Source organism: Anas platyrhynchos, chromosome 14, assembly GCF_047663525.1.
Source record: "Anas platyrhynchos isolate ZD024472 breed Pekin duck chromosome 14, IASCAAS_PekinDuck_T2T, whole genome shotgun sequence".
NCBI lineage: Eukaryota > Metazoa > Chordata > Aves > Anseriformes > Anatidae > Anas > Anas platyrhynchos.
Window position 1 is genome coordinate 17284122 of NC_092600.1, and position 12946 is coordinate 17297067.

At 36.2% G+C, this 12946-nt stretch overlaps 1 protein-coding gene across 4 annotated transcripts in view; it reads right to left on the reverse strand.

Annotated features, from left to right (window-relative positions):
* Positions 1 to 12946, reverse strand: part of TENM2 (teneurin transmembrane protein 2) — a 1606114-nt gene that overhangs the window by 1132605 nt on the left and 460563 nt on the right. For all 4 annotated transcript variants that reach the window (XM_072044660.1, XM_072044658.1, XM_072044657.1 and 1 more), the window contains exon 6: positions 2641 to 2709. The gene's annotated coding sequence lies outside the window, so the exon portion shown is untranslated. The remainder of the gene's footprint in view (positions 1 to 2640; positions 2710 to 12946) is intronic.

Here is a 12946-nt window from a genome sequence, read left to right on the forward strand (position 1 = left end):
ACCAAACTACCAACACTACTAAAGAGCAACAGCTCTTTACACAAGACTAAAGCATATCCCCCTGTGCCTAGCATATATAAACCACACAACTGAAACCATCTTCGCACATTTTCATAATTTCTAATCTATATGAATGTTGAAGACTCCAAAACCGAGATGAAAGTTCACTGACTTCAAGGGGTGTAAGCCTTCTACTTCGAATTCATTTTACAATTCTGCAGGGTTCTCAGCTCTCTGTTTATGCAAGTTTGTTCCCAGAGGAAAAACCGGAATGAAGTCCCACAACAAATACACACTATAAAAGCAGTAGCAATCCTAGTACAACAGCCTCCTGTCTAAGGGAACGCAACACATTAATCAAATCAACAAGTATTTACTGTCTAGACATTTACTATGCACTGTTTTGTAGTTTCGGGGCCTAGGCCACTTATTCTGGGCTGCACTCCGAAACCAAACCTGGTGCCGCTGGCAGGGGATCAATGATGCCATTACACACAAACCACACACAAAAAATCCAGCTCTGTAGAAAAAGAAAAAAAAAAAAAAAAAAGAAATACTTCTGTTTCTTCTTTTGGGAGCCTTGCATAATTCACTTCTCTACCCACTCTCTTCCAGTAGCTTATCATTCTGTAGATGATCAGAGGTGACAGCACTAGTCATCCCTTTTCCAAATTGCAGTCTCGGCCTAATAAGTCATCCTATGTATGGAAACCCTGCCATACCATACCTCATTCCTGTTTCTTACCTATGAAGCTTTTTCAGCTCCAGTACCCACTCTCCAAGTCCAGGTGACCAAACTCACATAGAGCACCTGAGATGTAGACAAGCCCTGGATTACGCAGAGTTACATTATCCTTTACTGCTTTCCTAATGGTCAACCAGCACTTGATTTTTTTATTATTTTTTCTTTCACTCCTATTCAGCCCTGATCTGGCTTTTTTATGGAACCACTTATTATTACAGTTCTAGAGCATGATACTGGACTTTCTTCCTCTTAGTTCATTAGTTAGTGCTCCCCCTTACTACCTGGAAGAAGCTGTAAAACTTTACTCACTGTTCAGACCCCCTTCCATGTTATTTATAAGTGTGCTCATACCGGTGTTGTACAGCACAAGCCCATTGGTAAGCTTGACCAATTTTAAGAACAACCTATTGTAAGGACTGAATGATAAGAAACACCCATTTATTCCTATTCTGCATTCCCTATCATTTAACAGTTATTTAAACATCTATGACCTTCCCCCTCTAATGCCCTGGCAGCTCATTTTAAAAGTTCTGTGAGAAATTTTGTCAAAGCCTTTAGAAAACCTAAGCAGAATATGAAATCATAGTGCATTAGTTGTCTCCTCCCATGCCAAAGCTAAGAATAGTATATCATACGTCATTCATTGAGGTGTCTGCTGTGTATCTAAACTCTCCTGGAATACCTAGTAATTGTTATAATTTAGCTGAATTCTCAGGGAAAGAATAATCAGTCCTCTGAAAGACATTGATATTTTGTTGTTGTTGTTGTTTAAAGGTATTCAAACAATCCCGCTTATGCTCTTGTTATTTCCCTTTCTTACATTCAATAGCAAAAGACAGAAGGGCATGGTACATGACATAGGCAGAAGGAGACAGTGTGTCTTTCTGCTTCTGGGAGTAGGATAATTGAATTACAGAATGGCTACTTAAAGAGGTTCCCCAGTTGCTATTGCTACACAGTTAACTCTGATCTCCAGAAGCAGAGATGGAGCTGGGACACAAACCAAAGGCACTGAAGTGCAGTACTTCATATACACTTTTATAACTATTATAGCTATTTTTAATTTACATTACTGTATGCATTATCCTTTCATGACTGAAACCAAGAAAATAATTGGCAGGTGACAGAGTCTTTCTTTGAACCCTCAATGAAAACATCAGGTGTCCATGGTTTGGCTATTAGCTTTGAAGTCATTTCAGGTCTGTAAAACACAGTTAGTTCATTAAAATGTAATTAAGTGATGCCAATTCAGAAAGGGTAAAATGCTATTCTTAGTTCATTCTCACATTGAATTAGAGATCTTAGACTGGGTATTATGCATATATCTTTATTACAGAAAAGTAAGAAGCATAATTTTTAAAAAATAAAAAAGGTGATTCAAGATACTTAATAATCTCTATCTACCAATTTAAATACAATTCCTTACCTCTCACTTAAACTTGTAAAAGCTCTAAAATTTGCTCATTTAAGCCTTCTAACATTCCTAAGAGTGCTACTTTTTTTTTCTTTGCAAAGTTTAAACATGTTTTTTGGGAAAAAATGTTATAAGATGTCAATGAAGGAATCTACCAAAGCTTGTATTTCTCATATACACATTATCAGTATGTAAGTACACATACACAAGTTCAACATATCTAAATTTCCAATATACACAAACTTCAGAAAACATTCTCCAATTCATATTCTCAGCTAACCAGCAGCCAGTATGTTTTGACAGTTAAACCTTCCCGTAAGTTTCAGCACAATCTTTGTAATTAAGCAGTATAAAGTTAATTCTGTTGAGAAAAGCTACTGGGCCATAGCCTTTTCGAAGAGGCTACCACCATCGTTCCCAAAACATTGCTCACTACATACCAGCTAAAAACCCCGTAACAACATTGCGATCAGGCACTTACCCCATACTCCAACACGTAGGTAGCTTTTCTGGTGCAGTGGCTTCTTACTGCTAGGAAGAACAGCCAGACCTGTAACAAGACTGTTTGTTATCCATGTGAAAGCACAGGACTTCACACGTGCACACATGACATACCCCACACAAGTTAAAATTTCTGTTCAAACTTGTAGCAATATCAACCCCTCCAATGTATTAATCACAATCTCTCATATAATGCAGCTGCAAAAGGCAGCAAAGCCTTAACAATTAGCTTTTAGGTTTTCCACCACTAACAAGTCCTTTACAGCTGTATTCAATAACTTTTGGGTGTGGAGACAGGACTCTGCTTAAATAATGCCAACCATATGTTACAGTTAACTCCTCTATTGCTTATCCATTGATATCTATCTGTAATATTAACAATAAGACAAATTTTCCTTCCAGTACAGGTTTAACATCACATGGTCTCATCCTGAATACTTACTTCAATTGCATTAACAAACACTGAATAAGATTTTAATTTTAGAAGTATAATACAAATAGCATGCTTCAGCATCCTTCTACCACACAGTTTACTCCACACAATCACACACAATTATCTCAGAAATACTGTTTCAGAACTTAGATCAAGTTTCCCAAGTTAGCTTTTAAAGTTGGCTTACTTAAAAAAAAAAAAAAAAACACAAAAACAAAAACAAACAAACAAACAACAACAAAAAAAAAACAGGAGTAATTCAAGTAAATATGCAAGTACTTATTTGGACCTGGATTTCAAAACTGCAGAGGTCTATAGATTTACCTCTGCTTGATCAGAGTTGGAGGCCTTATGCCTCTAGTTTTTCCAATTTAAGAACTATGCAGTGACAGCTATTTTGTACTGGATACTAAATCTAAATGGTCAAATTAAAAAAACATCTTTCCTAGAAGTACTGAAGAGGATATAGTCAACATGCAGCTGTGTCTTTGTGTTTTGTACTTATAAACTGGCAGCAGTTTGTAATCCAGGTACAAATACAAAGAATACGTAGAACATTAAAGGTCTTCAGATTTTCACATACTTAATAAATGCCCTTCTTCCTCAAAAAGACAAGAAAAAAAAAAGAAAAAAGAAAAAAAAAAGTTCTGGAGTACAGGAGTGCCGAGGAAATTAAAGGAAGACAGGATTTTCTTTAAAAGAAATAAATAAATAAGTAAAATGCAGACACCATGCTAACACAACTCTATTTCTGCATCTGGCTGGCAGTTAAAACCCCATGACCTTCTGTTTGATTTTAGTCATAGGCTTTCATCTCTCGAAGCAACATGGCACAAGCTATGGGTACTGGCTTATTAACGTTCAAGTCATTGTTAAAAGAAAACTCCTACAGAGCACAAGCCGATGCAAGCATGAACTCTTCAAATTGTTTACAAAAAGTACCTATACATGACAAAAAAAATTAAAAAGCCTGACAACAAAACTGACACCTAATTTATTTTTGAACATTTTAGCCCTCTTTTCTAAGAAACAAATAGTTCCCCAAATTGTTTGGGAGCAGAGGTGCTACAGCCCCATTCTCTTACATCTGTGCCGTTCCGCAGTTTCACGGTTCCAGGAGTGTGGAACCCCCAGTACAAACTGCCTGCCAGTATCTCAGGTCACTGCTAGCTACAAACAAAGCCCCAGGAAGATCTGCCCCTTGTCAATTGTCAACTTATCTGTCCTTCATTTGGGAATTAAAAGCCATTAGGTTATATCTCTTGTTCTTTTATGAGAGGAATGTGTAAGTAGCACTCCCATGCCACCATAAAATAGTGCTTCTTTGGCTTACAGCATCTGTTCTACACATCTGATCTCTTAAAAGCATATGCCCTTCGCGCCAATAAAGTTTTGACCAGATTTTAACCCTGTAATTCTCTGTTAACAAGGAGAAGGCCTTGTACTTTCTGCACAGAATTTGGGACATCAGAGTTCATTTTGAATCTTCATAGCATTCTCTTATGTGACCAACTGGAAGCAATTTAATTTGTGTCTTTTATTTGGCTAGCATTGATGTCACCAGTTTAGTTTGAATCAGTTACTTTTGAGCAACTGTCCATAGTCTCATGTTCTGGTTTGCACTGCAGAGAAGTTGCAGAACATGTGGAAACTAAACAACACAACTTGCACAAGGAAGATACGTAATGTGCCATAGCTTCTGTTAGGTATTCAGGCCACAGAACCAAACTAGAGCTAGTCTGAAGTAAATCTCCAGCAGTTACCAGGGTGAATATTGAGTCCATTGCATCAAATATTCTTACCGCAACAACGAGACACAAGCAACATTTTTAATATTGGTTAAATTGAATTTAAGAGAAATTGCTGAACTGCTTCACATCAATCAAGGAATACCCTGGCAATAGTCAGAACAGAACCCATAAGCCTTGACTGTTAACCTGAAGCTCTGGCAAACTCACAAATAAGAACAGAAATTTGTCTTTTTAAGAGTGACTTATTAAATACATGATGAGTCATTTAAGAGGAGTATTTCTGTAGCACTTCCAGGTGCTTAATTTTCAAGTACAAATTACTATTCTGTTATATGAGTGCATGCTGAATTTAATCTTATGGTCTTTAGTGTGACAATGCATAAGCAAGTATTATTGAATAATCCAGGTAGCATTAAATTCAAGAACAGCTAGAAGTGATTATAAAAACGGAATATTTTTGAAAAATCAATTGGAATAACGACAATATTTTTGACAGAAGTACGCTGTCAGAGTAGTTATATACAGAAGTATCAGAAATTTCAGTACTACAGAAAGTCAGTTCTGAAAGCAACCTAAATCATGGACAACAGAAAAGAGCTCTACATGGATGCTCTGTATATCTTGCCTTACAGTCAAAAGAAACAGAAGTACTAAAGGATTTTCTTAAAACTCATCGCCTGAAAAATGAGAATTATTTAAGAAATCAGTATCTGTAAATTAAGGAACATTATCTATTTTAATATGTATATTGTCTTATCAAACGAATATAATCATCATATCAAATGTTTTATCATACCAAATGTAGTCTAAATACAGATTTAATAGTCAAAATAATGGTACTTTTCATTTAGACCTGGATAAGTAAAATACTTATATAAGTAAAGTAAATTTAAGTAAAATACTTAAAGTATAACCTATGTGTAATGAACTGATCTGACCCACAAGATCAGTGATCTGATATTCATAATTTACAAATGCATTTAAATAAATAACATCTCTGGGACTCCTAAGTTCAAAGTTGAATAGAATCATAGAATATCCCGAGTTGGAAGGGACCCACAAGGATCATCAAGTCCAACTCCTGGCACCGCACAGGTCTGCCCAAAAATTCAGACCATGTGACTAAGTGCACAGTCCAATCTCTTCTTAAATTCAGACAGGCTTGGTGCAGTGACTACGTCCCCGGGGAGCCTGTTCCAGTGTGCAAACACCCTCTTGGTGAAGAACCTCTTCCTGATGTCCAGCATAAACCTCCCCTGCCTCAGCTTAACACCGCTCCCATGGGTCCTATCACTGGTGATTACAGAGAATAGGTCACCTGCCTCTCCACTCCCCCTCGCGAGGAAGTTTTAGACTACGATGAGGTCCCCCCTCAGCCTCCTCTTCTCCAGGCTTAACAGGCCCAGTGCCCTCAGCCACTCCTCATACATCTTCCCCTCTAGGCCCTTCACCATCTTCATCGCCCTCCTCTGGACACTCTCCAACAGTTCAATGTCCTTCTTGTACTGTGGTGCCCAGAACTGCACACAGTGCTCGAGGTGAGGCCGCACCAGCGCAGAGTACAGCGGGACAATCACCTCCCTCAACCGCCTAGCGATGCCGTGCTTGATGCACCCCAGGACACGGTTGGCCCTCCTGGCTGCCAGGGCACACTGCTGGCTCATATTCAACTTGCTGTCAACCACAACCCCCAGATCCCGCTCTGCAGGGCTGCTCTCCAGCGTCTCATCACCCAGTATATACAACATCCATACCTTTCCATATAGAGTAGAAGATAGATATATGAAGTACGTGACTGTAAGGATACAGGTTATTTAATGGTAAATGTATTTTGAAGTGTGACATCCACCATCCATTAAAATAGCATAAATTATCTCACATCGTTCCCTTCAGCTGGTGGAGAAGTCTTTAATGGAAAGTCAAATATACTTATGAAAAAAGCTTTTAAGCAAATCTTTAACTGGCCCTGCTGGATAGCACTTTATAGAGTTGAACACAAGTGGCATTTTTACATCCTTTGCAGTGATAGCCATTATGTTTCTCTTGGCCTATTCATAAGATTCCCTTATCATTATGAGCAGTGGTAAGGTGTTTCAATTCCTCTTTTCTCTGCATCACCTTTATTTGTTTTTGAATAACCACAGAACAATTTTGCTTTCTTACTTGTTATTTCTATTATTTCTTGGCCAGTCAGTTGCCCTTGCCCCTCTGCAACACCACTAATGTCCTTATAAGATAACAAGAATAGCATTTCTCCAATGCAGCTTTCCTCAAACATTGTGGTGCCTCAGATTCCAAAGCTATACAGAAAAACCACAAGTCTCTGTGTAGTGACATGATGCACTGCACAAACCATACCACAAAGTAGAAGTTATCAAGCTATTATTACCTACTTCCAGTAGGGAGTAATACTGAGCAGCAATTCCTGGGGCAGACCTGAGCTAGAACTCAGCCAACAACAACAAGGAATGTATTACTTGAATGTGGAATCCCAGTGCCAGTCAATCACTGGGGATTAAAGATTAAATTCAAGCAGAAAGATGGATGTTAACAAAAAGCAACAGAAATACATAACAGTCTTTTATCAGATTTTATATATATATATATATATATATATATATATATATATATATATATATATATGTATATTTAATTATATATTATATAATATATTTACAAAATATAAATAATATATATAAAAATAGATTTAAATTATCTATTTATCAGTAGACTTCACAGAAGTGAAACCTGTAACTGTTGAAATAAAACAAAGCACAGACTGCAAAAGATTCATCATACAATCTTTGCTTTCAGTTATTTATCTAAACATAATTTCGGTGTAGCTTCTGCATATTTTTAAAAATAGAATACAAGGATATATTTGTCAATAAAGAAACAACTTTAAATGTTTATAAAAGCCTAATTAAAGAAACACTTTCTTAGTAATCATTAAAAAAAAATAACACCTTGGCATTAAAAAACAACAGTTTCTGTAGATCTCATGTTTTATTTATTACCACTGTGTTTTAAACATCGTGACTTCAGTTTATATCATTTGAAGGACCAAAATCTGTTTATCAAGTATGACCATAAGTTTAAAAAACAATAGCAGCTTAGCTAATGCTTGTCTTAGTAGATAATTATGACCAAACAAACAAACAAACAAAACTTTTAGAGGCTTTGATACTTATTTTCTGCTAATTTAGAATAGAGCAATTTGCCAGGGAACCAGAGTGAGGTCAGGGCAGTGAGGTTGTGCCAGACAATAATCTATTTTTTAAAGCAAATTGGAGCTCGCTCTCTTCTTTGAATAGGATATACACACGGTGTGTTTTTTTCCCTCTACAACAAGTTTTCAATTTTACATTAAATGGTTAATTTATATTGTCCCACTACCTACTTTTTGAATAAATTCTATACCATAATAATACAGCTTTATTCAGCTATAGTCATTATTTACTAACAATGATGGTAATTTGCACTAAGTGTTTAGGAAATTGTAAGTAAGAATCTTACTTTATAGATGCAATAGCAAATATAAGCCACAGGACTTTTATTTTTGTATTTTTTTTCAGGAATACATAAAAGAAAGAAGAAATGACATGTGATTTACGTCACGTGAATAATCACGTCACAACTAATGATGGTAAATTACACAGTAAAATTTGCAAACAGACCACAGGAGGAAATAACCTGCATAAATCCTTCATATAATGGTTTGACAAACCTAGCAAACAAAACAAGAAACACTACTCATAAATGATTGGTGAAAATAAATTAATATGATTTGCTACTGATTATTCTTCTCAATTTTTCCACTCCCCTATTATTTTCTAAAGCTAGACAAACCAGAGTCTGCAAAATCTGGTATAAAATATATATGAGGTAAACTAATCTCTTCTAAAATAAAAACCTATATATTTATTTTCTAACCCATTTATAACTCATTTATAAATTTATAACTTATTTATAATTTATAACTGTTACTCTTGTTATGATATCATATAGGATATCATACAGCAATATCCTTACTGTACAATCTCATAAAACAATCTTCAACCCATGGAAAATCTCAAAGGGCTACAAACCATGGAAGACAGCTACAGAGGAGAAGAGAGGAGAAGCAAAGGATCCTGCAAACACAAGACCGCTCAGAAATGACCACCACCAATAATAAAAGATAAAAATGGCAACAGAGAGAACATTAGGAAAAGCTTCAAAGGGCTGTATTGTTCTTGGAATTGTTCTGCTGTCTTCAGTTATGCTATGGGTCAAACCTTTAAGGAGTATAGGATAGGAAAATGGGAAAGGAATGAAAAGAGATGAAGCTCTTCAGTTAAAGATACTTTTAAAATGCATTTTAAATGTTTCTCTTAGGCAGTAGCGGATGTTGTAGAATAGTGGCAATCTGTTCTATAGAAGACATATGAAAAGAATTTCAGAATTTCCAGTAAGATGGAAATCAGCAAAACATTTTCTTTAGTCTATATTGTAACCCCTTGTTAGTAAATGTGGTGTAACATGCACAAACCCTCTATAGGTGTCTGAAAATTGGAAAGATAATTCCTCTTCCACCATGGATGTATTTTGAGGAGTTGTTGCCTTTAGTGAGTCTGTATGGTTTGAGCATACAGGAAGAACAAGGTATCCAGAAGAACAAGGTTTCCAGAACACAGAGGAAGAATGAAACTATTATTTTGAGCTTTTATACTAGATTTAGAAAATATTGTATGCTCAGGTGCTTCAGACTTAACACATAAAACAAAAATCTCTTCATGAAGTAACTTGTCTAAAACCAAAACCAACTACCTGTACTTCTTATGACAGGTACAGTGTCAACCAATCTGCACTTGCACAGGATCCTTGATGTATTCACAGCTGATTACTTAAATGTTACAACAGCTTTATGAAGGTCTGTGGCATCACTTGAATAGCACTATTTTTTGCAAAAGCCTCTAAACTGCAGATTACCCATTAATATCAATATGAAAAAGAGACTTTTAAAATAGCATATCCAAACCACAAAACACAACACATTCCTCTAGTATAGGTTACCTTTCTTCTCATGGAAACATTTTGAAAAAAACAGGACATAAGTGAAAAAAGAATGCATGTATCATCTCCACAAGATACTACAAGTGTTTGCTTAAAATCTTGTGAGGTCCTGCCTTCCAAATGGTTAAAATTGCACTATAAAATAGTTACAGGGGATGTAGACATGATACATATGTCTCAACATATGGGTCAAGGAACTTTGGGCAATTATCTGTCACTGAGAGCATTATTAATGTGATTAGGGTTCTAGCCAATTTTAGATTATTCTAGTACAGATCTGATGGAAAAGTGAATCCCAAAAAGAAGGATAGTTTGGCTGGATGACACCTATAATTGTTACTCATGAAAACAAATCCACCTGCCTAGTAATTTCCTGCACTTCTCTCTGTGCTCATCCTCTCCCACTGCCCTTTTTTAAGTAGCTCATTCTTGAAAACTGGCAATATGTTAACGAGTGAGTTGGTTGGCTCAACAGCTCCCATGTAATGAGGGGCAAACAGGCAACTTGATAAACAAGGCTATTTTCTCCTTATAGGGATTTTGAACATGAGTAGTTCTATCCATGAGCCAAATCTAAAGTGTCAAACACAAGATGAGGAAATTACAGCCTAAGACACAATTTTTTTATTTTATTTTTTTTCCCACTAGAAATTTTATTTTCATTTCTAAAGGTCATTTCATGACTACATAACTAATGAAGAAGGATATATTCCTTGAGTCTTCTGGGATCTGCCACAGCACATCTGACCAAAGGTATAACTACTGAACTATGACATTCCAGACAGATGAGGAGCTGCAGCTGCAGCTCATATCAAAGGTTGTGTGGCAGTTCATATTTGCCAATATATCTTTCAGGCAAAAAAGATGTGATTTCCTCCCTGGTGATTTCACAAGTGATTTTCATCAGTAGCTTGCTGTAAATTTGGCGTGGCAAGGGGTTGCAAGAAGATACTTGCAACAGAGATTTCAGAGATTACAGAGATTTCTATTATGAGAATATACCTGTTTTAGTCTTCTCTGGACGACAATATGAACCCTGCAAGTATCTTTTTTTTTTCCTCCAGGACTCCAGAAAAAAATAAGAAAGAAACAGGACAGGCATCTCTGACTTGCTTGCTACTGTACACATTCATGATACTGTGCTCCTTTCAATCATTTTTGAATGCTTTTCCACTTAAATATACATGCATTTAAAATGAAACAAAACCCAGAAAAGCTAGAACTTAGAATTCTGCTGTCATATAAATATTCAGTTGAATGCTGCAACTGAGATATGACACTATCATCTTCAGCAGTCCCAACATTTTTAACTTGACACTTAACTGTTGTTAAAACCTATTTAATATGAAAAACAGCAGTAATTTGAAGAGTTAGTCTAAGTCAATTGTTTCTGATTGCTTCAAATAAAGAAGAATCCTAATCTCTGTTCAGAGTAACCCTTGCTACCCATTTTCTCATCCTATTTTTCTGGTGAACTTACTCCTCTGTTTTAATATATTTTGTTAAGGGTGTTAGAATTGTAATGGGTTCTTTTAATTCTCAGTATTTTTATATTATATTATTAAATATAATATATTTATATCATATATGCTATGGCAATCTTATCCTCTTTGAAAGCTTTTCAAAGAAATATGCACTGCACTACCTGCAGAAGCTCACCACATCATGGTACTGATGAAAAGCAGGCAAGAGTGCTGGATTAAAAATCACCCCGTGCTCTCAGGCCTTGAGATTCCTGATTTAGCAAATGTCAGCAGAGGAGTCCTCGCTGCTTCTAGCCGCTGCAGTGGGCTGTGGGGAGGGCTGAGAGAGATGCTGCTTATTTGGTTGAATGTTCATTCAGCGCTCTTTTCTCACCAAATTGGCAAATGTTCCTCTTGTCATCTTACCCTAAAATCTAAGTGAAACAAAAAAGTCTGCTTATGCTTACCAGGCAGGTTTCATCCAAATTTTACAGTTATAATTAAAAGCTACATTTTGATTAAGGACATTATGAATTACAATAAAGTGCAAGGAACATGCAAAATGAATAATTAACATTGTATAGACTTCAGCATCATAATTAAGATTAAATACTACATATATTCAAACTGGATTAGCACATCCACTGAAAGCTGTAATGTGCTCAGTAGGAGAGTCTATGCATTCACAAAATAATGTTTTATGAGGAGTATTCTAGCAACATTAAGCATAAGGTTGTCATATATAAAATGATTAACGTTTTATATAAAAGAAGCTGTAATTCTAGTAAATGAAGCCATTTCATCTCCCTGCTGCTTCTACCTTTAGGAATATACTATAAATGAAAAGTGGCTCAATGTGAAGTCTAGTTAAATAGAATATGAATCCTCTTGTTGTTAAATAGAATATGAATCCTCTTGTTTGAAGTTAATGAGACTTGGAAACCTGCATTTAAAAAAAAATGTTGTGATTTTAAATCACCAATTTCATTAAGATTTGCATGCAGCATACACATTTTTGTTCTACTAATGCTTCCGAGTTCTTAGCCACACAGGACAGGATGTTGCCTTGTTTCTCCCAATCTTTCTTTGCAATGTGTCTCGCACTTTCAGCTACTTCTCAATAGATCTCAACCCTCCAAAAATGTCTTAGCAGATGCACGGCTACCATCAGATACAAAGAGAACTCTATGCTTGAATTTAAGCACATGCTTAAGAAGGCATCATTGAAAGCTAGGAAATATCTCTGCTGCTTTTAGGAACATGGCTGTTCCCCTTCAAGGATTTGTTTCTTTCCAGTGTGGGGGATTGTTGAAGAGAACCTGCAAGAACTTGAAGTAGTTGAAGTATGAATCCCCAAAAATCTTCAAAAAAAAATAGCAGTGAGAAAAATGACTCCTTGGCTACTGATTACGCAGTCATTTTGTCAAGGCTGAGTACGTACAAATTGCTGGGGTATTGCTCTGAGCAGCAAAATGTCCATCTGCAGAAGAGGTGCTGACAAGTTGCCAGCTGCTCCAAGCTGACAGATCAAAGGAGAAATGGGCTGTAATTTTCTCCTCAAGAGAACAGAAGACAGCAAGGTTA